The sequence below is a fragment of the Suncus etruscus genome, chromosome 3, assembly GCF_024139225.1.
Source record: "Suncus etruscus isolate mSunEtr1 chromosome 3, mSunEtr1.pri.cur, whole genome shotgun sequence".
NCBI lineage: Eukaryota > Metazoa > Chordata > Mammalia > Eulipotyphla > Soricidae > Suncus > Suncus etruscus.
The window spans coordinates 131,195,691-131,222,393 of NC_064850.1; the positions used below are offsets into that span (position 1 = coordinate 131,195,691).

The following is a 26,703-nucleotide window of genomic DNA, read 5'->3' on the forward strand; positions in this document are numbered from 1 at the left end:
GAATCATTGGAGTCCCAGAGACCCAGGTAGGAGATCTCCAGGAAGAATCAACTGTCAAAGACATTATCAAAGAGATACTCCCAGAGTTAAAGACTACATGCAATCAAATTCTGCATGCCCGAAGAATACCAGCTAAAAGAGACCCAAAGAAAAACACCCCAAGACACATCCTCGTTACAATGACAAATCCCACAGATAGAGATAGAATACTGAAAGCAGCAAGATCAAAAAGGGAAATTACATTCAAAGGAGCATCCCTAAGACTTACAGAAGACATGTCACAAGAAACTCTCAAGGCCAGATGGGATATTGTGACAAGACTGAATGAAATGAATGCCTCACGGAGAATACTGCACCCTGCCCGACTCACATTCAGGTTTGAAGGAAGGATACATAGCTTCATGGATAAACAACAGCTCAGAAAATTCACAGATGAAAAACCAGCCTTAAAGGAAAAACTGAAAGGTCTACTTTAAGACAAGAGAGACCAACAAACACAGTAAACTTATCTACAAAGATTAAATTAAAACTTATCTACAAACATTAAATCCTATGACAATCATCTCCCTCAATGTCAATGGAATAAATTCACCAATTAAAAGACACAGAGTGGCAAAATTGGTCAAAAAGATGAATCCAACCTTCTGCTGCCTACAAGAAACACACCTGAATAATCAGAACAAACATAGACTCAAAATCAAAGGCTGGAAGAAAATCATCCAATCAAACAATACACTTAAAAATGCTGGGGTGGCCATATTAATATCTGATGATACCAACTTTATACTCAGAAAAGTTGCAAGGGACAAAGATGGACACTATGTACTAATCAAGGAATATGTGCAACAGGAATAAATCAGACTATTAAACATATATACACCCAATGAGAGACCAGCAAATTATCTAATACAATTACTGACAAATCTGAAAGAAGACATCAATAATAACACAATAATTGTGGGAGACCTTAACACGGCCATGTCAACACTTGATAGGTCAACCAGACTGAAACCCAACAAAAACATACTAACCCTGAAAAGAGTAATGGAAGAAAGAGGACTAGTAGATATATATAGGACACTCCACCCCAAAAAACCTGAATACACATTGTTCTCCAATGTACATGGGTCATTCTCCAGGATAAACCACATGCTGACACATAAAACATACCTTCATAAAATCAAGGGGATAGAAATCTTGCAGGCTACCTTTGCTGACCACAAGGCTCTGAAATTAGATGTGAACTACAAAGCCACACAGAAGAAAAACTTTAACAATTGGAAATTAAACATCCTGCTACTGAACAACCAGTGGGTCTGAGATGAAATCAAAGAAATCAAAACTTTCCTGGAAACAAATGATAATGAAGACACAAACTGCCAGAATCTATGGGACACAGCAAAAGCAGTCCTGAGAGAAAAATTTACAGCTTTGCAAGCACACATCAGGAAAGAAGAAGGGGCATACCTGAATAACTTAATGGCACAGCTCATAAAATTAGAAAATGACTAACAAAAGGAACCAAAAATAGGGAGACAGAAGGAAATAACAAAACTGAAAGCAGAAATCAATGAAGTGGAACCCCCCCCCCAAAATATCCAAAAGATCAATGAAAGCAGAAGTTGGTTCTTTGAAAAAATAAACAAGATTGATAGACCATTGGCAAAACTCACAAAGAAAGAGAGAGAAACCTGATAACCTGTATTAGAAATGAGAAGGGGGAGATCACGACAGATACTGCAGAGATCCAAAGGGTAATCAGAGACTACTTTGAGAAACTTTATGCTACTAAACATGAGAACCTAGAAGAAATGGATAAATTCTTGGACTCTTATAACCTTCCACAATTAAGTAAGGAGCATATTGCATATCTAAACACCCCCAACACTACTGAGGAAATTGAAACTGTAATCAAACATCTGCCTAAAAAGAAAAGCCCAGGCCCAGATGGATTTACTAATGAATTCTTTCAAACCTTTCAAGAAGAGCTACTACCAATCCTAGCCAGGGTCTTCCATGAAATTGAAAAAACGGGAACACTCCCAAATAGCTTTTATGAAGCCACATTACCTTGATACCAAAACCAGACAGAGATGTTGCCAAAAAAGAAAATTACAGACCAATATCCCTGATGAATGCAGATGCAAAGATCTTCAACAAAATCCTGGCAAATAGGATCCAATGCATCAACAAGAAGATCATACACTACAACCAAGTAGGTTTCATCCCAGGAACGCAAGGATGGTTTAACATCCGTAAATCTATCAATATTATGCACAACATCAACAACAAGAAAAATAGAAATCACATGATCATATCAATAGACGCAGAGAAAGCATTTGATAAGATCCAATATTCATTCTTGATCAAAACTCTCAGCAAGATGGGAATGGATGGAACCTTTCTCAATCTAGTTGAAGCCATCTACCACAAGCCAATGGCAAATATTATCCTCAATGGAAAAAAACTAAAAGCCTTTCCTCTAAATTCAGGTACAAGACAAGGCTGTCCGCTCTCACCACTCCTCTTCAACATAGTTCTGGAAGTACTTGCTATAGCGATCAGGCAAGAAAAAAATATCAAGGAAATCCAGATAGGAAAGGAAGAATCAAGCTCTCACTGTTTGCAGATGACATGATACTCTACTTAGAAAACCCTAAGGACTCTACCAAAAAGCTTCTAGAAATAATAGACTCATATAGCAAGGTGGCAGGCTACAAAATTAACACACAAATCAATGGCCCTTTTATATAGCAATAATGATAGGAAAGAGACAGATGTCAAGAAGGCAGTCCGATTCACATATAGTGCCACACAAACTCAAATACTTTTGAGTCAACATGACCAAAGACATGAAGGACCTATACAAAGAAAACTATAAAGCCCTGCTCCAAGAAATAAGAGAGAACACACGGAAATGGAAACACATACCGTGCTCATGGATTGGCAGGATTAACATCATTAAAATGGCAATACTCCCCAAAGCATTGTACAGATTTAATGCGATCCCTCTAAAGATACCCATGGCATTCTTTAAAGAAGTGGATCAAACACTTATCAAGTTCATCTGGAACAATAAACACCCTCAAATAGCTAAAGCACTCCTAGGGAAAAGGAGTATGGGAGGCATTACTTTCCCCAACTTTAAACTGTACTCCAAAGCAATAGTTATCAAAACAGCATGGTATTGGAATAAAGACAGACCCTCAGATCAGTGGGATAGGCTTGAGTTCTCAGACAATGTTCCCCAGACATACAATCACCTAATTTTTGACAAGGGAGCAAGAAATCCTAAGTGGAGCAGGGAAAACCTCTTCAACAAGTGGTGCTGGCAGAACTGGTTAGTCACTTGCAAAAAAGCGAACATAGACCCCCAGTTAACATCCTGTACAAAGGTAAAATCCAAATGGATTAAAGACCTTGATATCAGAACTGATACCATAAGGTATATAGAACAAGGTATATAGGTAAAACACTCTATGACATTGAGACTAAAGGCATCTTCAAGGAGGAAACTGCACTTTCCAAACAAGTGAAAGCAGAGATCAACAGATGGGAATACATTAAGCTGAGAAGCTTCCGTACCTCAAAAGAAATAATGCCCAGGATACAAGAGCCACCCACCGTGTGGGAGAAACTATTCACCCAATACCTTTCAGATAAAGGGCTAACATCCAAACTATACAGGGCACTGACAGAACTTTACAAGAAAAAAACATCTAATCTTATCAAAAAATGGGGAGAAGAAATGAACAGACACTTTGATAAAAAAGAAATACAAATGGCCAAAAGGCACATGAAAAAATGCTCCTCATCCCTGATCATCAGGGAGATGCAAATCAAAACAACGATGAGATACCATCTCACACCACAGAGATTGGCACACATCACAAAGAATGAGAACAATCAGTGCTGGTGGGGATGTGGAGAGAAAGGAACTTATCCACTGCTGGTGAGAATGCTGTCTATTCCAACCTCTATGGAAAGCAATATGGAGATTCCTCCAAAAACTAGAAATTGAGCTCCCATACGATCCAACCAAACCACTTCTAGGAATATACCCTAGAAACATAAGAATACATTACAAAAACTCCTTCTTCACACCTATGTTTATTGCAGCACTATTCACAATAGCCAGGCTCTGGAAACAACCAAGATGCCCTCACCAGACGAATGGCTAACAAAACAGTGGTACATATACATAATGGAATATTATGCAGCATTCAGGAGAGATGAAGTCATGAAATTTTCCTATATATGGATGTACATGGAGTCTGTTATGCTGAGTGAAATAAGTCAGAGGGAGAGAGAGAGAGAGAGACGCAGAATAGTCTCACTCATCTATGGGTTTTAAGAAAAATAATAGTCATCTTTGCAACAATCCTGAGACAATGAGAGGTGGGCTGGAACTCCCAGCTCACTTCATGAAACTCACCACAGAGTGGTGAGTGCAGTTATAGAAATAACTACACTGAGAACCAACATAATCATGTGAATGAATGAGGGTACTGGAAAGCCTGTCTAGAGTACAGGTGGGGGTGGGGTGAGATGGAGGGAGATTTGGGACATTGGTGGTGGGAATTTGCACTGGTGAAGGGGGGTGTTCTTTACATGACTGAAACCTAATCCAATCATATTTGTAATCAAGATGTTTAAATAAATAAAAAATACTAAAATATATATATATATATATACACACATACAGTTGGTTAGCTCTCATGAAATCATACTTGTTCTATTTTTGACTGTCCAAACCAGTTATTTTATAATATTGCCTTGAAGGAATTAAGAGAATCCTTCAGTCAAAATGCAGGACGTTTTTACTACCATATAAAAGAGCAGAAGATGTTCTCTAAAATGTAGCTGATTTGGAGGCCAGAGTGATAACACAGTGTTAGTTTGTTTTTCTGTACAGTTTGTACCAGTTTGATCCTAGGTATTCCATATGGTCTCCTGAACCTGCCAAAAGTAATTTTTGAGCACAAAGCCAGGAGTAATCCTTGAGCACCACCAGATGTGGCCCCAAAGCCAAAATAAATGAATAAATACATAAAAACATAAATAAATAAAATGTAGCAAATTTAGAAAGTTAATTCAAATGGGCTGGAAAGTTAGTACAAATCATAGGGTATTTGCCTTGCATGCTGCTGACCAGGATTTAATCTCTGTCATGTCATTTGGTCCCCCTATTCTGCTAAAAGTGATTTCTGAGTGCAGAATCAAGAATAACTGACCACTGAGCACCGCTGTGTCCAAAATATTTTTAATTAAAAAATAATTCAAGTTCTTAAGAAACTAGTGGAAGAACTTAAAGCAAAGGCCAAAACATATTAATTATTAATTTTAACACACACTATTTGCCATACACATATATATTTTATCTCTATTTTTCAAGTTTTATGAGTTATAATCTACATTTTATTTATTTATTTATTTATTTATTTATTTGATTTAGGGGCTACACCCAGAGGAGTTACTCCTGGCTCTGTGCTCAGAAATCGCTCCTGCCTCGAGGGACCATGTGGGATGCCAGGAATTGAACCCAAGTCCATCTTGGGTCACCTGAAAAGCAAACACCAAACCACTGCGCTATAACTGGTCCCAGTTTCACATTCTTTTACTTGTTGGATATCCTAACTACCTACAACAGTGCCAGGTATAGGAATACAGTTTAGTGTATTTTTTGAGTTTTTTTAAAGGTAGTATCTATTTTGTTGTTGTTATTATTATTATCATTATCATTATTTATTTTACTAAGGCATCATGATTCATAAAGTTGTTCATAGTTGAGTTTCAGGCATACAATGCTCCAATAGCAATTCCACCACCACTGTCAATTTCCCTCCATCAGTGTCCCCAGGTTTCCTCCCATCCCCCAACCTACTTACTTGACAAGTAAGTCTTTAAATATGGCTATTGTAGTTTGGAACTCATGTTTCAATTTTGTTGGTTCTGTGGTTCATATATATAGATATACTACACCTATACATCATCAATGTGTTCAAGACCTTTGTTCCTGCCGATATTTCCTCCCATTCCCCTCTTTTTACTTTCTCCTTGCAGTTCTTTTCCATTTGTATGTTTCTCAGGTTTATAATCTAGGGACTAGCGTCATCTCATATCTTTCATCCGCCCCCCCCACCCCCGGCCCTTGGATAACTTGTATTCACTTGTCTTGGCTATTCAGTTTGTTTTTATTGAGTAAAAGAATGAACAGTGCAGCAAAGATGACAACTGTGAGACTGGTAAGAAGCGTGAGTTAATGCAAGGTTTCACAAAGATACTTGGCTTTTTAGAAAAGAAACTAATCCACCCCTGGGAATACACCTTCTTTAAAAAATTAGAAAGTAATCCTTTGCTGCACCCAAGTCTACTATCACTGCCTCTCTTGATAAACTGCCCCAGGTGCAGTATGGCCCACTTTGAGGAACACTGAATAAAGGAAATATAAAGTATAGAAATGAAGAACTGGTATTATACAGAATTGAGAATAAACACAAGAGGGAGGAGATATAGCTAGAATAAGCATAAAAGAGCAGAAGCTACAGAATGAAAATCTGTGCCTAGTTATATGCAGCTTCTCTGGTCCTGTTTGTCGAACTTTTTTGGATCAATCTTTAAACTCTCCTGAAATGTTCCCAGTTCCCATTTCTGCACCAACATGCTGATGGCAGAAGGGTGCATTGCCTGCAGGCTGCACTATCCCCATAGAAGCTACATCTTCCCAGTTGCCACTAGGTCATTTCTGAACACTCAAGTGGATTTACCAAGCACTTATCTTCCCAGGACAAAGGAAACTATAACAGAATCCAAGAAGGACCTTCTCCACTCATCTTCACAAACAATGGAAATGACCAGTGCAGTGGAAAATATCAGATTAACTGAAGCAGAAATGTCCAGGCTAATGTTATATTTTTTTATATCAGTAGTTGCCATGGTGATAGTTATCAAGATTTAGCAATGATCAGACAGTGAATACTTTCAAAAGCCTATTGGAGAGAAAGAAGTAGAAATCCACCCTCTGTCTTCACAAGTTACTCTTATCCCACTTGCTCCATTAAAGGATTCACTTCTTTTGATTGCACTTGGCTTACCCACAAAAAAAAATGGTTGATTCTAAGATTTCAAGTTTAAAGCTATACTGTTCCCCCCACCCCCAATAATTTCCTGGTCATTCCTTACTCTATCAAGAATGTATCCTAATCCCAACCTTCTTCTTCTATAAGGACCTCCAAGTTTTCACTTCCCCCTAGCTATGTCCTAGAGATATCTGTTTTTTGAACAGAAAAGCAGAACCCAGAGGGATTGGAGGAATGTCCTCTGCTCTTATACATGTCTGCTTTCACAATTGGTAACTGAAGCTCACTATTTCTACTGTGTGTAAAGGGAAATGAAAACACATAGACCTCAAGTCAGAAAGTCTTTATAAATCTCAAGTCACAAAGACTTTATAGATCTTGTATATACAATAAGGATCCCAGTGGACTCTCAAATAGTTATCTCTAGCATTTTGCAAACAGATTGAAATATGTCTTGCCTTTTTCCCCCAATCAATGAAGGTGAAATGAGAACTCTAGCAGTTGAAATACAGCCACTATAAGAAGTACCCCTTAATCTAATGTTTTAGCGTCTGAACATTACTACTGATTCACATTTGCTCTCTGATGCCATTGTTTAATTCTGTTAGAAATATTTGAAGGCCAGACAAAAAATATTTGTTTGTTGATCAGTAATGATCTTTATTAAAGTTAGGCAGAAATGAGTCTGTCGATGGCTCCACATGTAGACATGGGAACTCTAGTCAGCCCACAGGTGCCAGCCCACATGTGTCAGTGTCCAACATGGGCATGGGCCCATAGTTTCATAGCCTTTTTTCTGATTTCTCATTTCTAGACTGAATGGCTAAGCCTGCTTCAAGAATCATTGAAAGGATTAAATGGGGGTAATCTATTTAATTTCATGCTATGAAAAGCATTTAACTCTTAGTGTCACATGATACTGCATGCCACATTTATGTCTATAGTTCATAGTAGCACATCTTGACCACTGACCTTAGCTAATGTAATGTGGGATATGAACCTAGGTCTCTTTCCTGTGCATAGAAAGATATGGAAGATAATTTCCCTGCATCACCAGCTAGCCGACTTGTACTGAAGGAGGGTTTTTTTTTTTTTCACAACCCTCAGGAAGTATATTGAACTCCACTTCACAGAGGAGGTGGGAAGAAACAGCCAGAACTGTTTACAAGAATTGCTGACTTGGTTGTATTGCCTAATAGAAAGGGGGTTAAGTAGGGCTACTGCTTCTGCTTGGACACAAAAAACCCTCACTTTAAATAAATGCAGAGGAACTCACATATTAGTATTTTTTGGTCCTAAAGGTTTCCTCATTTCCCCATAGTCTTGCAGATATTATTCATAGTATTTTAACAGTACTTCCTGGAGAATTTCTCTTGAAGTCATTATTGGAAATCACTTCAAAAACTGAAAATGTGGGTGTGTGTAGAGAGACAGAACTGGATTAAAGTACAGAGATTAAAGCCCAGGCTTTGCTCTGAGTAGAAGCAGACTGGTAGGTTGAAGGCAAATAAGGTGGAGAACAACATTTAGAGACCTTCCTAAATGAACCTAACGAAAAGCAGGAAATTCATACAGATAATGGCATATGTAATTCCATTTCTATTTTGGGCTTATGTGGAGTATTTAAGTGGTAGAATATAGTGTGTTTATGTTTTGGGCTCAGAAATGCTTGGTGGCAAGAGCTTTTCATTTGTAAGGGTGTAAGTTTGATCCTTAGAGCTAGTCAGTGCATGACAGATCTGTTTTTTAGGGGGCCAGCAGCACTGCAACAGAGTGTTCAATCTTTAACACATATAGTACAGTTAAAGTGTGTGACCTTCTTCGAGCTCTTCAGTTCAACTGCAAGCACATCAAGACCAGCTTGATGGAACCCGAAGAGCACCACAGCCGAAGTGGCAAACTCCAGTAAAGAGCTAAAACCAGAACTTCACTCATACCACAGCTAAGAAAGGTGACTACCAGGAAATACTACATATCAGGGTATGTACAAGCTTCAAACATTGCAAGAATAATGAAAGGAATGAAGAAAGTCGTCGTATGTGTTATTTTGGGGGGTTTGTTTTTGTTTTGTTTTGTTTTGTTTTGTTTTTTGGGTCACATCCAGCTGCACTCAGGGTTACTCCTGGCTCTGTGCTCATAAATTGATCCTGGCAGGCATGGGGACCATATGGGATGCCGAGATTCAAACCAATGTCCATCCTGGATTGACTGCGTGCAAGGCAAACACCCTACTGCTGTGCTATCTCCCCGGCCCCATGTTATTTGTAATTAAATAGAAATGGATAGTCCACATACTAAGCATTGAGCTTAAATGTGGTTCTGAAATATGCAGGTTGTGTTTTATAGGAAATGATTTGTCACTATGTGGATTTAGTTGACAGTCAAATACGTTATATTCTTTGGTCAGTGCCGAGCACATAGCAAGAAATTTATCAGTAAGCAGTATCAACAGTAATATCAATGTAAAAATATTTTCCCTTGGTGTCCTTCCTAAGGATCTTTATCTGAAAAAGGGTACAGCAGGACAAGCATTCATATTCTACAGGTGTATGCTTAGTCTTTGACTGTGGTGCTTTAATTCAATTAGCTACATCAAGTATGAGCTTTTGGAACATTTAGGAGTATTACTCTTGCCAACAATTACACACTGTCTGAAGTTAATTAAATGATAGCTGCTAAAGTGAAAAGTTTCCAGGACGTTTCTATTGTCAAAAAAGAATAATTTAGTATGCACTTATAAAATGAATAAGTGCTTTTTTGTCTGATAAGGACTTTGTAAATTTTAAGATACGTGGCTACAGCCTTATTTTAGTGAAGTTAAAGCAGTCACTCCAAAGCAGCAAAGTTATAAAATAGATAACATTTTCTATAATTAAATGTTCTCCTATCATTAAGTCTGGACTTATTAACAGCCTACTTACAAATTAATGGTGAAAGAACATTTCCCTGGGTTTCTAACTTGAGTGACTTTTGCAAGCACCAAAAAAGAATGTTATGGGTATTTGGACTATTTACCTCAATTACATGAAACCTCTGTTTTTGCCAGTAAAATTCTGTATATTGGGTTAAGAACTGAGGGTGAAGAATTATAACATGGTGGGGATATTGGGGATTGGATTAAGGGGTGAAGGGATAGTCAGGTTTCTGAGGGGGGAAGAGGGGATAGTATATGGGAGGGGTTATATAGGGTATAGGTATGGATTGTTTGTGGTTTAGGTTTGTCTCTTAAGGAGGATTCCTATCTCTGTGTGCTCTGTGTGCTCCTGCCCCCATATAAACATATAGAAGTTAGCTTAGGTATATATTAATGTAGAGAGGTGGGGAGGGCAAGAGATATGCTGAGTACAGAAAGATAGGTAGGTATGGTACTTGTAAGGAAAGGAAACTAATAGATCAACTTTTGGATATGTAGAGGTTTCGTGTCTCGAGTGTTAGTGAGGTCTATCTATATAGGTGTTTACCCTTTGCAGTATTGTCTGCAGCACTCTATATATCAGCTTTCTTTCCTTTCCAATAGAGGAGGTAACCGTGTGGTTTTTATTTGACATGGATTGAATTGATGGTAATGAGGAGAAGAAGGTGGAAGAAGAGGGAGACAAGAAGAGAGAAAAGGGAAAACAAAACAGAACAAAACAAACCAACAATTAAACAACAACAACAAAAATATGAAGTAATGAGAAGAGAGGGTAAAAGAGCAAGGGCATGTTAGTTTGCTTGAACGTGTTCGATGCTTAGGCCCTGTAGTAAAAATTCTGTATACTAGCCCCCAATTTACATCTCTGTAGATTATTAGATTATGGTTGGCTGTGAATTCCTGAATAAAGTTAATAGTTTTCAGAGAAAGGAGTTCTAAAGAAATATTTCCTACATCAATGCAAAAAATAAAAGATGGCAATTCAGTACAACTAAAATAATCATGGAATACTCTTGCCTTGCATGCCACCAGCTCCAGTTCAAAACTGGTCTCCCAAGAACTGCCAAAAATGACCTTGACCACAAGTCGAGATTGACCCCTCTAGCACAGAATGGCTAAAGTAATTGAATACCACTGGATATGGCCCAAATCATAACCACTAGATTTGACCCAAACCATAACCCCTCAAAATTTATTGATGAATAAACTTGTGTCCAGTTACTCAGGAAGTAAAACACTTCATGTGGGAAAATTTTTTTCTGAGTTCTAAATCTGCCTACATATGAATTTATGGGTGCATTTATGATATTATTTGAAACCCTCTTTTTTGGGGGGAAGGGTGTGCCCTGTAATTCTCAGGCTCTATTCCTGGCTCTGTACTCAGTATTGATCCCTGGTAGGTTTTAGGTGATCATAGGAGGTTACAGGGATTGCATCTGGGGTCGATAGCATATAAAGCAAGCATTTTAGTCTCCTGTATTCTCTCTTCATTCAACCTTATCCTGAAAACGTCTTATATTTTAGATCAACCATGCAGCATTGGTCATTTTTCTATTTAGAAAGATACATGAGGGGTTGGAGAGAAAGCATGGAGGTAGGCCATTTGTCTTGAATGCAGAAGGATGGTGGTTCGAATCCCAGCATCGCATATTGTCTCCCGAGCCTACCAGGAGCGATTTCTGAGCGTAGAGCCAGAAGTGACCCCTGAGTGCTGCCGGTGTGACACCCCCCCCCAAAAAAAAGAAAGAAAGTTACATGAAACTCAAACAAAATTATTTACAGTTTAATTACTATCTAATATTCTTTATACATGATCTAAATATTTTTATCTACTACATAAATCATTGCTTTTCTAGTAACGTCCAAGAAAATTCATTATACTGCATTCATTATGCCCTTAGTATTTTATTTAAATGTTGCTATTAGGCACTGAAAAGCATGACCTGTTTTTAGCTGGCTTTCAGATAACCTGTTGATTTTTCTTTGCATCTTAGTTTGATCTTTGACTCAAAAGGTATGACATCATTCATTAATCTTCCCCAGTATGTTTCTTTTCCAGCACATTCTTTTAGAAACAGTGAGCTGGGTTAGACATTTTTGCAACCCTGGATTACAGAAATGCTGAAAGTAATTGAAGTTGTTTGCATAAAATGGTGATATATAAATGGAAATAGCACAAGAACTGATTAAACCTAAGCCTAAAATTAGATAGGTTCCCTTGATTAATGGCATAGCAGTGGTGTGATGAGTGATAGGAGAAGAACAATCACAATCCACAGTAATCTTAACTTCAAGAGTGAATCGCTTTCATCTTTACCTTAAAATTACTTTTTAGCAAACATATACTTTAGAAAGGCATTTTAAAAGACTAAATAATATTGACAGCACAATTTACTTGTAAGAGTAATTTTTTAATTTTAACTTTTTCGCAACTTAATTCCTTCAGTAGGATAAGATAACTGGTTGTTGAACTAAAGTCAGAGCCTCAGGTAAAGTACAAATTTATCTAAATAGAATAATTAAGCATGCAGATCCTAAAAGTTCTAGAGAGCACTGCAGGATGCCCCCCTGCATCTTTCTAAAAATCCACATTTGTTCAGGTACATTGATCAGGAAGGGAACATTTGCACATTTAATGAAAGGAAATTAAATGGTAGATACTGTTATGTGACTAGAATGTTGTATTCTAATCTTTACATAGTAATTTCCAACACTTCATACTGGAGTAAAGAAGAACAAAGAACATTTTATCTTCTATGGTTTGCTTATGGTCACACTAAGCAAACCTGCATAAGAAGTGTCAGGCTTCTAAAAGTTAGTGATAGACTTAATAGTGAACAATTTTAATTTCAAGTGTCATATTAAGTTATAACTAATTTGTTCTTCAATTTCTATTCAAGAAGGTACAGCGGTACCACATGTAAGGCATTGCTTTAAGATGGGTTGGGGGAGGATCATATATAAAAAAGAAATAGGAATCAATCTGAAAAAACTTCTAATGGCCAAGCAATGAATAAATTGAGGAAAATAATAAAACAAAAATAAACAAACAAAAATAACCATAGAATTGGATTACAACCCACAGAATAAAGCAAACATTCATGAATCAATTTTGCTATATATAAATGAGTAACAAATAAAAAAATAGAAGAAACACTTTCTTATGGAAAAATGCCAATTGTAATCTTTGGATGATTTAGAGAACTAGAAAAATCACCATTAGAAACTCAGAAAGTGATTAAATTATAATTTGACTGTAACAGTAACAAGGGAGTGAGGAGTAGAAAAAAATTGAGAAATACTCAGGAGAAAAACTGACAGAACATGATATTCCATTTCTTAACACCTAGTTGCCATTCAATGTATGTGTTAGTTGAATTAATTGTTGATAAAAAAAAAAGAAAGGTCTGTAAGGAGTACAGGTTTTTTAGTTCAAGTATCTGGACAGTAGCATCTTTTATTGGTAATGGAGACATGGAAGGAAGTAGAAATAGGAAGGATATTCTATTGTGTACATGTTGAACTTGAGTTACTTCTGAGACACTTAGTTATATTTCTGCTAGTAAGTAAAATATTTGCTTGAAATTCAGGGAAGTTTGAGATTAGGAAGAAAGTAAGATTATGAGTGTGGATAACATCATCTAAAAGAAGCATGTATAAAAATTAAAAAATGGAAGCCACTGAGAAAGGGAAGACTGGAAAGGAATTGTCAGTAAGAACAAAAGATTTGCAAAGCTAGCTTGAAAAATACACTGAATTGAGAATCCAAAAATCACAAGTAGAATTTTACTTGAATTTGAGAGATAAATAATTCCATCAATTGAAAAATGAAAAGAGAGATAAAGAAATGCAGACACTGACACATAGCTAAACTTTAGTAATAAAAATAGCTAAGAAAATAATGTCATAGAAAAGAAACTTGGATGCTTTCCCTCAATAGTTCTATAATGTAGCAATTATTACTAATGCCATTTTAGAGGTGAAGAAATAGAAAGGGAAGGTGAAAAAAAATAGGATGTTATCTAGAAGTAGATGAAGGAAAGATTTTTTGTTTCTGAAAGATGACAGAGAGAGAGGCCAGAGCTATAAACGCAGAATATAGGGCACTTGCCTTGCATGCAACCAACAAGGGTTCAATCCCCAGCATCACACATGGTCTCCACTACTGCCAGTAGTGATTTTTGAGAGCAGAATCACGAGTAACCCCTGAGCGTCACACATTTTTGGGTGTAGCCCAAAAATAAAAACAGAAACAAAAACAAAAGGTGACAAAGGGTGAGTTTATCATGATTATGCAGAAAAGGAGGAAGGAGGGGTAGGAATTATGAGAAAAGTGGGTTCCTGGGAAACCTTTTGGAAGAACTATGAGATGTGACTGATTGCCTCTACCTGTCTGATGGAAAACACAGGTAGAGGCAATGCCTTTGATCTGACATTGTCAGAAATGAAGAGAGGAAGATGAATTACTTATAAATAGGATTATAGCAATGAGTCTGAAAGCCAAGATAACTAAACTTGATCATTTTAGTTTTTGATCAAATTTACCAAGAAAACAAAATTCTCAGTTCTTTTTCCAATTTCTCAACTTCTACTGAATTCTGTGCTACCCATAGGATTCCAATGCCCTGAAGCCACCTACAGCCTCTATCATGGGGAGAGGAGAACATTAAGGCAATGTGGGGTGCAACACACATATCAGAAATATATATGCCAGATGTTACAAATAATGAAAACATCTGTAGAGCAACTAAAATCACAGTGAATACTTCTTTGTATTCTCTCGTCTCCTCCCCTCCACTCTTTATTTCCAATCACATCTTACCTTTAATGCTTAATATTTACCATATTTCATAATGTTTGTGGAGTTTAAAATTACCTACTGCTAGTAACTATAATGACCAGTAAATCTAGAAAGTATTTTTTAAACTTAGAATAAGGTCACAAAATAAAAACTACAGATCAAATTTCGACTTATAAATCTATTGTTGCATAGAATTACGGTAGGTAATCTCTGAAATGCTTCTGTTAATTAAAAGATTACTTTAGGATAATATTTTGTGGAGTAAGTGTACTAGAAATAAAAGTATAAGGGGAAATTAAATGGTCCAACATATTTGTAAAAGAAAAATTTGTTCCTGCACTCATGAAACAGGTAAGACTACAAATTGCCATGATAGTTGAGAGATTTGTCTAAAGAATGATAATGGGTTGATTGTGAAAAAGTATAATATATGCATAAAATATGAAATTACATGCTATAAAACCATTTACAAAAATTAATGTGAGAAATATATATTTTACTAACAATTCTTTTAAAATGAATTCTGAAAATTTTTACATGCTATATCCTCCAACAAATAGCTATTTATTAGACATTTATTTCCAGATTTTCCTTTTAATTATGTGTGTAATTGTGTATATAATTGTACTGCTCTTTTTTTCACTCAGGGTTTTATGAAAAAAAGTATTTTATGAGCTAGAGAAATAGTGAAGAAGTGAAGGACCTTACATTACAAGTAGCCTGCTCTGATTCAACCCCTGGCTCTTCATTTGGTCCCAACACACTGCCAGGGTTGACCTGAGCACAAAGCCAGAAATAAGCCTTGCCATGTCTGTGTGAGGCCTCAAAAATATTAAAATGTAACTTAGTTGTGGATGTGAAAATGTGCAGGTGTGCATAAAATTACTTTTAGATAGTGTAGCAAAACATGTGAAAGTTTAATTAATTAATATTACTAGCATCATCTCATTTATTCCCAACAGATTTTCCTTTTTTCCACTATAGTCTGTCCTAATTCCTCTGGATAATTTTTATTTTAAGTATAAGAGAAAGCCTTGGCTTTGTTGACATATCAAAGAATGTTTTTGAAACACTAAATATGAAATATGAATCTAGATTTCCCAAAGGTTTAGCCACATTTACTAGTGGTTCCCCAGGGTACACTCAAGTCCTGATTAAATGCAAAACATCTGTGGGTGACACTGATTATTTGTCAACATGAGAAGAAACTAACGAAGGAAGTTGAAGTAACTTTCCCCTAAGGCATCCATGCTCCCTACTGGACGTATTCAAAACATTCTTAGGTTTTCTAATGGAGGAAGCACATTAACAGTTTTACTCTTAGATTCAAACCTTTTGAATTCCTAAATTAAGAAATTGTTATTTTGTTGTTGTGAGCTAACCACTTCACAGCAGATACTTCGATATAAACAAAAAAATTTCTATGCAAACAGGCTGGAGAGGGGACAGCTGAGGGTGCTTGCCTTGCACTCGACCAATCTGAGTTCAATCCCTGGCATCCCAGTCCTCTAGGAACCGCCAGGAGTTCTTTGGGAGTGCAGAGATAGGAGTAACCCCTGAGTATTGTCAGGTGTGGCCCCAAACAAAAACAAATAATAATAAAAAAAAGGATTCTGTATGAAATTCAAACTGAATACTGACTTTCAATTATTAAAACTTCAGGAGCTGCCTGAAGACAGCTCAGTACTTGTTGTCAGTCTCCTGAAGATCATTTCCATAAATACAATTTTACAAAATGTATCTTGATTATAATGTGTAGGTAGATTTGATTGGGCAAAGTTTCTTTTCAACTGTACTGCATAGCATTTTAGAACAATTTTCAGTAATTCTGAAGAGGAATACTTAAAATTAGTTCTGCAGATATAAAGCAATCCAAAAAAAGAAAGGATGAATCAGAACAAGAAGTCTCCCTTTTGGTAAACATTTTTTTAAAATTTTTATTTTGATCATAGTGGCTTACATATCTTTCACATTAGTATTTTAGGTACATATTAACATTGAATCAGGGGAATACCCACCACCAAATTTGTCCTTCCCTCTTCCCCATTCCCTTTCTGCAACCCATATCCCCCACCATCACCCCCCAGGCTGCTAGGGTAGGAGGTCCCCTCTTTGTCTAGCTTACTATCAGTGATCATACATCTGTTTGGTCCTGGTGCCCTCCCTTGTTTCTCCCTCTGTTTGAGAGGTTGAGCTAAATAAATTGAGTTATGTGGTTTTGTTTGAGGGAAAGAAAGGCAATAGAATGGGGTAAAGATTAAGCAAATTTTTTAATAAATAAATTAATTAATCAATAAAAATATGCTGAAAATGGGCGGAGTCCTTCTAATGGCTATCAGCCTCAGTTTGAGAGAGGACATGAAAAAAGTAATTGAAACACCATAACAATACAAAAATAAATGTCAAATTAAATATTCAGTGAGCCCTAGAGCAATAAAGAGAAGCACTACACAATAGTCTCAGTTCTGAATTCAAATCATGCCAGAGTGCAAAAACAACATTTTAAGCTAATGGTTGTATCTTAAAGAAATGGACAGCTGTCTCCAAATACTGTGTACTTACTATGTAAAGTTAGGATTAACTTTATGCTTAAAACCAATCATTTGCTTTCTGATTTGGAGTCATTACCACTACTTGTGTGTGTGGTCAAAATAATAATTGATTCCACAGGGCTTATTAACTATTAAATGTGAAATGTTTCTGGGGTATAATATATAAAGAAGTTCTCAGATAAGGCAGACACTTAACTGTAAATATGCACCCAATGGGCCCCTCAGAGAAGACAGGAAAGGATGAAAAGGAGAGCAAAGAACTTTTACCAGGGGGAGGCTTATGTACCCCGATGACTAAACTAGAGACTTGTATTTGTCTCCATAGAGAAAGCATTTCTTCTTTTCCTCCTCACATTTTCCCATAGCTAATGTTCAATACCTTTAAGTGGAGGGTGTTTATCTGCTATCACAGTAAAGAATTAATAATAGGTTTCCCATGAACATATTTTAAACAATAGTTATAACTCAGTTGGTATGTTTTGTTTTGTTTTGTTTTCAGTCACACACCAGCAGTGCTCAGGGGCCTTACCTGGCAGTTCTGGGGATCTATATTTGATGTAGGAATTCAAATTAGGGATGTGGCCACAGCTATTATTAGGCAAGCACCTTAACCTACCTCTCTATTTCATCACATTTTCACAGTCAAATTTTCCAGTTTTTGTTACCTTAGTTAAATAAGCTTTGCTTAAGGCTGAGCACAGATTACTTTAAAAGTGATCGGGCCAGGGACCAGAGTGATAGCACAGAGGTAGTAGGGAGTTTGCCTTGCACACAGTGAAACCCGGGTTCTATCCTCCCATATGGTCCTCCTAACCTGCCAGGAGTCATTTCTGAGTTCTGGACCAGGAGTAATGCCTAAGCGCTGCTGGAAGTGGCCCCAAAGCCCAAAATAAGTAGATATAACTCCTATGATGCAAATGTTGTTAAAAAAACGTTGTAGCCAGTGCTGCATTCTTTTAATTTGTCACATATTAATCAATTTTCAAAAGGGGCATGGTCCTGGGGCTGAAGATAGTACAATAAAGAAGGCACTTGCCTTGCTTGTGACTGACCTGTGTTCAATCCTCAGCTCCTTTATTTTATGGTCCTATTCCCCTTATCAGCATTGTTCCTTATCCTTAACTGCTACCCCAGCACCCTTAGAACTGACCCCTGAATGAAGAACCAGTAATAAGCTCTGAGCACAGCTCAGTGGGCCCTTTCAAAAACAATTTTTCAAATAATAAAAGTGGTGTCCTCTGTAGGTTACAGTATAGTAACTGTAATTTTGATAGGGAGGTATAATATAGGGCAATAGTCTGACAGGGGATGGATTTTTTTAGCTAATTGTACCAGGTAATAGACAACAGCTTTCTGATTGTTTATTTTCTGTCTTCTCTGCCTTCAGGATTTCAATAATCATTTTTTTCTTTTGTCCCTGTGCCTTACTTACCAGTAGTGATACTTGTTAAAATGATATTTAAAATAAGATTACAGACTGTGACTTCATCTAACTGTACCTATAACTAAGAGATCAAGCTATAATCTAAGCATATTGTAACACTTCTATGGGCATTTTTTTTCATTTCCCTGAAGTTGGCATTTTAGAGAAGAGAATCATCAAATTGCTCGTTTTTAACAGGAATGATATTGCTTTTCAACACTTTAAGTGCACTGTGAGTTAAACGGGCTTACAGTGACTGACTTCAGAACTGAGCTACCATTTATAATATTTTAACATGAAAAAATGTATTTAAATTCTAAATAAGGGACAAACCAGCTTCTAGAATACAGCCCATTCTTAAGCTGAGGACTTTCCTTACTCACACAGGTTTGATTTCTCTGCTGTTGCCTAGTAACAGAGATGTGGCAAGAGATGTCAGAGGTTAAGGAGCAGACTAAAGAAAGTCATTATGGAAAGCAAGCCTTATCAGGCTTTTCCATCTCGTTTTGTAATCCTTGAAATAAAATAGGTCTCATTGTATTAAATAGCCAGTATTTTTCTTATCAAATGCCAAGTTTTCAGTGACTTTTTTTTCTTACTGAGTACAAGTTCAGTACGTAGGGAAAGTTTAATATGGACATTGCTTTGAATGGTCATCTCTATTACATTAGCATGGTTTGAATGTTAAAAGTAAAAAACTTAAGTCTCAAGACTTAAACTCTGAGAAAAGAAACTGTGAACCCATTTGAAAGCTTTCCAAGAAGAATTTCAGTAAGTCCATTATTGACTTGGAATTAATGCCTCAATTTGAACATTTAGTTAATATTGAATAACATTTCATTTCTTTTGGTCTACTTATTTAAAAACTTCTCTCTTTAAAAAGGAATGCAAAATGTTCTGTTGGCTTGCTATCTTTACTCGAAATGAGAAGAAATAAAATCAAAGTATAGGCACTATCTCCGAGGTTCATTTTGTTAGCTCACTTCTAAATCAAATGCTAAGCTTCTCGGGATTCATCATATTACTACTCATGGGTGGTTAATTGTCGTTCAGCAGGATGCATTTTAATACTTCTTTTCCAGTGTAAGATAAGAAGCCATAACGATTTTTAAAAAAATTTATGGACAGGAAGGTTATTCCATGGCACCTACATCAAGATTTTAAGCCTTTTCAAATTACCAATGTAAAGGCTACTTAAGTAAGACTCATTTTTCATGTTGGCTTGAAATGAACTCAGAGGTAATTTTGTTTCGTTTTGCTTGATTTAATTTGGTTTTTGATCACACCCAGCAGTGTCAAGGGGCTACTCCCAGCTTGTTGCATGAGCGTCACTCTTGGGCATCTTGCATACAAAGCATATGTTCTAGTCTCCTGAGCTCTTTTTATTGTTCCCAAGATTCTTTTTTGTTTTTTGTTATTTGGGGTGGGGCTTTAGGGGGTGCACACCCAGCTGTACATAGGGGTTAGTCCTGGCTCTGCACTCGGAAATCACTCCTAGCAGGCTCAAGGGGACCATATGGAATGTGGGAGATTGAACCTGGGTCTGTCCCAGGTAGGCAGCATAAAAGGCAAACGCCCTTCAACTGTGCTTTCACTCTGGGCCCTCAAGATTCTTTTTGAAAGAAGAATTTTATCTTTGATGATAAGTTGGCTTTCTTTTATCTCTGAGTGAAGCTGTAGAGGTTATTCACTGGGGATTGGTCATTAAAAGAAAAATGAATCTGTCTTTCCTCTTTTGACTACCAAATACTCTGGCAACACTGCACCCCAGTTTTAGTCGAATTGTCACCCAAAATTCTTGTTGAATAATTTTTACCACAAGCCCAATAGTGGGGTGGATATAGTATAGCAGGTGACTGATTTGGGTTCAATCTCTGGGACTACATATGGTTCTGAACCAAAAAAAAAAAAATCCAATGGAAGAAATGTATCTTTGCCATAGTATAATTGCCCAGTGGAAATGGAAACTGCTGATTCCTCATAATTTTTAATTTTACTTTAGTTTAGAACTAGGTACTTGGAATCACTGCTACTTTTAGAACTACAGCTACTCAAATAAACTTGTCCAGCATGTAAATGATAGCAGTATCAGTCTCTCTATCTCTGTTCTATGGATGCTGGCTAAGCCACTGTATCATAGATTGCCCTTTGAGAATGTCCATGAAATAAACTTCAGTTTCAATGTTAACAAAACTTGAATTTTCATCTAATAGGTAAGTAAAACTTGTTACTCATCACATTTTTTTTCACTGCTCAGAACCTAATTTGCTACCTACTTCCATCAACTGCACAAGGTTCTAAGTTATGCATTTATTCTTATTTTTGTCCTGTCTTTAGAGCTTTTTCTTCCTATTCTGTCCTTTCTTGTTTATTTTGTTTTTGGGACATACCAAGCAAAGCCCAGTGGTTGCTCTTGTCTCTGCATTCAGAATCACTTCTGGTGGTGCTTGGGAACCAGATGGGATGCTGAGGATCAAACTTGACTCAGGCACAAAGAAGGCAATCATCCTACCTGCTTATTATATGGCTTCAGTCCAATTCCTTTCTGTACTATATTTTAATCCCAATTGCCTTTATTAGAGTTACTGATGTGCCTGCTTCAAGTATTCTTATATGTAGAACAATAATTTTATAAATAAACAACAAACTACAAAAGACATGGAAAATAAAGGAAAATAATCTTTATTCCTTGTTCTTAATGAATCCAAGTAGAATGAAGTTTACTCATTGTTAACTCTCCTATTGCTTTATGTCTCAAGAGTTTTTAGGAATGGTTTGGAGCAACAGGGAAACTTGGAAATTGGAAGAGACAGAAAAGTGAGATCAAATGTCACTCTGCTAGAAAGAAAGACATTTTCTGTGTCTACCAATCACTTGTATGGAAAATCAAGAAAATATCAATCAGGAGCTACTTGTGTTAAATCTATTGGTGACATTTAAGATCTTAACAGATCCAGTTGTCAACCAGAACAGTGTCTTCACACTACATACTTATGAAGTAGTTTTATTCATATTACTAGAAAAGTATTACATCACCATTTATCCAACATACATGTATCATTCTAAAAATTACTTGAAATCTGTAACTATATTTTCTACCCCACAAGTAAGAAAGAAACTTCATTAAAAATAAAGCAAGAGAATAGCACCCCTACTTTTTCTTGTTTTGTTTTGATTTGTTAGTTTTTTACTTTATTTTCCTTCTCTTTTTTCTTCCACTTTTTTTTCTTTCACTCTTGTGGTTATTATTTGGTGATTTATTTTTATTTTTATTTGCCGGGTGCATTCTTTTCTTTTTTCTTTTATTTTTTCCTCTTTCTTTTTTTTTTGGTAGTTGTTACCAATTTTTTTCTACTTTTTTTTTTTTTTTGGTTTTTGGGCCACACCCGGTGATGTTCAGGGGTTACTCCTGGCTGTCTGCTCAGAAATAGCTCCTGGCAGGCACGGGGGACCATATGGGACACCGGGATTTGAACCAACCACCTTAGGTCCTGGATTGGTTGCTTGCAAGGCAAACACCGTTGTGCTATCTCTCCGGGCCCTTCTACTTTTTTTTTAATCCTTTTTATCTCCAATGACAGTGGAATGGATGCTCAATCTACAACAAGCTGTAAAGTGGAGACCAGTTTAACTAGCATTCTGGGGGGTAACGGAGGGAGATATGGGATACATGCTGGGAACAGGGGTGGAGGGAAGACAGCACTGGTGGTGGGAATGCCTCTCATTCATTGTCACTATGTACCATAAATGATTCAGTGAAAGATTTGTAATGCACTTTGGTCACAATAAAAATTAAAAAAAATAAAGCAAGAGAATAGACAATAACCAATGACAACAAACACTGAAATTCTACCAAGAGAATTGACTCACAAGCTATGGTGTTGGTTATGATGGCAGTGGAGACAGTGGTGGAGAGATATTGGCACTCTTGTGGAGGGTGTGGTGCAGCATCACTATATGACTATAGCGTAAGTATTAATGCTATTGTAAATCATGATGCCTCAATTAAATAAAACTTAGATTAAATATTTATTTTATGAATGAGGACTATAGAAAAATTATCTTGGCTAACTAAAATATTATTTTTCTAAGAAATCAGTTAAAATTGCCAAAAAAACTAGATTTAAATGTTTAATCTAGTTAGTAGAGGGAGGGCATATAGCTATGGATTAGCAGAAGTCACAATGATTTGAAATAGTATATACTAACTATAATGTAACAATCTGCTCAAGATCATATGGGAAAGGATTTTTGTTAGAATATTCAGTAGCATATATGGATACATGCATAAATATCTACATATATAAACACATAAGTTCATTAGTTTGCTTCAAAGATTGACAGATTGTTTATCAATGTAGTGCCATGGATTAAACTCAGGCTAACTGAATGAAAAGCATGCAATTACTTGCTTATCTGCTGTACTATCTCTTCAGCCTCATACCTAAGACTCTTAAAAATAAAAATATGGGGCCCAGAGAGATAGCACAGCGGTGTTTGCCTTGCAAGCAGCTGATCCAGAACCAAAGGTGGTTGGTTCAAATCCCGGTGTCCCATATGGTCCCCCGTGCCTGCCAGGAGCTATTTCTGAGCAGACAGCCAGGAGTCACCCCTGAGCAATGCCGGGTGTGGCTCAAAAACCAAAAAATAAAAAAAATAAAAAAATAAAAATATGGGGCAACAGTGGGAAGAGCACTTGCCTTGCATAAAGGCAGATCCAGGTTAGGTTAAATTTTTGCCACTTTTTATAATCTGCTGAGCCCACCCAGCCTGATCCCTGAGCATAGAACCAGGAGAAAGATCTGAGCATCTGTTGGTGTGATCCTAAAACAAGACAAAACAAAATTCTAAACTAGGTTAAACAACTCAGATTCTGGGTCAAAGAGATAGCGTAAAGGGCTGATTCCATAATTGCATGCAGGGAGCTTGGGTTTAATCTCTAGCGCTAAGGCAGGTTCCTGAGCACTACTGGATGATTTCAATACAAAAGTGGGAGTAGCACCTAGACACTTTCAGGCACTGCTCCCAAACAAAATAGAACAATTAATTTTTAAAAGTGGTCAAATTTAATAAAAGATAAGTGGAATATGAAACTAATGCAAATCCTATGAAAATGTTGCCTAGTATGTCATTTAAAAATAACATTATTATGCTTGTGTTAAAATTATATATCAACTGTTTGTCTCTTCAAGCTAATACAAAGCCAAATTTCCCTCAAAACTTATTTCTTAATGATATATCTGACTAATTTTCTAATGAGGACACACGAGTATGCCATGGGAATGATATTATTAGAATTAATTTTTAACATGTAATGTTGGTGCACTTTATTTGTATAAAATATATCATACGTGTGCATATAATTCTAGTTATTAAATATATTCAGAGGCCACAAATCCAGAATTTAGAATGCTTCCTTTTGTCATACAGCTGTATTCCCTAAGGAATTTTTAAAAAAATATATACACATAAAAAGCTACAATATTATTACCTCTCAGATTTGAAAACTTCCAATTCCTTCATATGCTATTTCCAACTTTTTTGTTTTGGGACATAGCTGGCAACTCTCAGGGGTTACTCCTGGCTCTGCACTCAGAAACTGCTCCTAGTAGGCTTGGGGGACTATATTGAGATGCCTGGAATCAAACCCAGGTCTGTCCTGGGTTGGCATCATGCAAGGCAAACACCCTACCACTGTGCTATCTCTCTGACCCCTATTTCCAACATTTTTATACTTCAATTTAACTATATTGTGTATATACTTTTATTCTCCTTTTGCTTCTTTCATTTTCACATCAATATCTGGAAGTTGGTACTAGAATGGAAGGAGACAGGTTGTCCCAGTGAGCTGACAGAATATGAAACCCAATTCCCTCATGTAAAACATATGCTCCAGGTCTTTGAACTATTTCACAAGCCTGAAATTCATGATTTGGGCACAATTTTTCTCCCATTTAAGTACTAACCTGTTTAGCTTCCAAGATAAGACAAGATTGGGTACATTTAGGGTAGTATGGCCATAGACCAGGCTGAATTATTTCTGAATGTCTTGGTTCCAGTCTCATTATATAATCAACTCCACTCAAAAGACTCCACTTTTAAATAGTATCTTTCAAACCATCATTTTAAATGTTACTATAACAGTTAAATTATATACAATAATTTTTGTCCCTAAAGAGTTGCCATTTTAGCAGTGTAAACTTTTCCTTAAAAGTGTCTGCTTGTGAGGTTGGTTTTCCTCCATCTAAAGTGAAGTGTTGCAGAGTTTATTTCCTTCTGGGAGTCTGAAATTTTGAAAGAATTAGGCAGAGGTCATCAATGTGACTCCAAAATAATTAAATACAAACATATGTAAATACATAAATAAGAAAACTCTGATCAATGACTCTTAAATTTACCAGAAAGCCTTTTCCATATTTTGATGCACTTTGTTACTGCAGGAATTATGGCATGTCCTATGAGACTATTATAGTCCATTTTACAGACACTGTAACTGCTTAACTAGGTAATTTTGTCATTGAGTGTAATTGAGTGCCATGATGTAGATTCCTTCATATACTTCGCATACAGACTATCTGTTGTATCTATTTAGAACTATGTCACACACATGGTGTAGTTACCGAGCTATCATTAAACATGGCATGATTAGACTGGGAGAGAGGACCATTGGAGTTTGTGTTCGATTTCCCCAAAATTTGATCCTATGAGCCTTTCTTTTCTCTTTGCTGGGTTTTAACCATAAATTCTGTGAGTCTTTAGACAAATTACCCAATTTAGGATTTCTCAACACAACTCCTATGACTTTTAATACTTAATCTTTAGCTTGTCCAGTTCAATTTGTATAACCTTTCATTACCTGTCAATATCATTACTCCTCAAAACATTCCAATAGGCTTTAATATGTGTCCATATCTCTGTAAGTTCTGTAAGTGTAAGCTCACTATTATTATGGCAGGATATGGCAGTTAGTAAAGGAATAATTCTCAGTCTAGTAGTTTGAAGACCCCTGGTCTAGAGTGAAGAGTTCTGTTTTCTGTTCTTGATTGCCTCTATCTTGCTATTTGCTACTTAATAACAAACTTTCCAGGTTTCAGTATCCTTATAAAGTATGTCTATAACAAAGATTTGAATCATATTTATACACTACAATTTACTTTTCTAAGTAAGTGATTTCTTCCTAATTCTCTAATAAAAGCTACCTTTTTTGGGGTCAGACCTGGCAGCGCTCAAGGGTTACTTACTCCTGGCTCTATGCTCAGAAATCACTCCTGGTATGTTCGGGGGACCACAGGGAATGCCGGGATTTGAACCACTGTCCTTCTGCATGCAAGGCAAATGCCCTATCTCTATGCTATCTCTCCACCCCTAAAAGATACCTTTTATCCAAGTATTTAATATAAGTAAAATAGCTCTGTAGATGACTTTTTTCTATAATTTCCATGGTGAATGTCATGTTGGTATAATTTTGAAAAAAATTTGGCTTTACAAAATAATAAGTGAAAATATTTTAAAATTAGCTATTTGAAGATAAGCAAAATGTTATGAAATTAGAAATATTACTCAAAATGTAATGCCACAATCTCCTAGATAATAGAAGTTTTTGAACGCTATTATTATTATAGAAAAAAATTAGGAGAAATTTGCAGAAAGGATCTGGTTCCTTGTTTAGTCAGAGACTCTAATACCTCAAGTTGAGGTAGATGACATATTGGAAACAGCCCCTTGGTTAAATATGTATCAAGGTCAAAAGGTTCTACACAAGAAGATTCACCAAAAAGCCTTTCTTTGCTTCAACTATATAAACAGCTTGCTAACTAGTTATTTCTAGTACCAATTATTGTTGAAATTAATTACCTCGAAGATTAATAAAAGACCTCCCAAAAGTCATTGAAGTGACCATTTCTATGACTAGTCTGAAGCAGATCCCTATGTTT

The 26,703-nt window shown here is 36.4% G+C and overlaps 1 protein-coding gene across 26 annotated transcripts in view; it reads right to left on the reverse strand.

Annotated features, from left to right (window-relative positions):
• Window positions 1–26,703, reverse strand: part of EPB41L3 (erythrocyte membrane protein band 4.1 like 3) — a 232,394-nt gene that overhangs the window by 155,023 nt on the left and 50,668 nt on the right. The gene's annotated exons all lie outside the window — the stretch shown is intronic.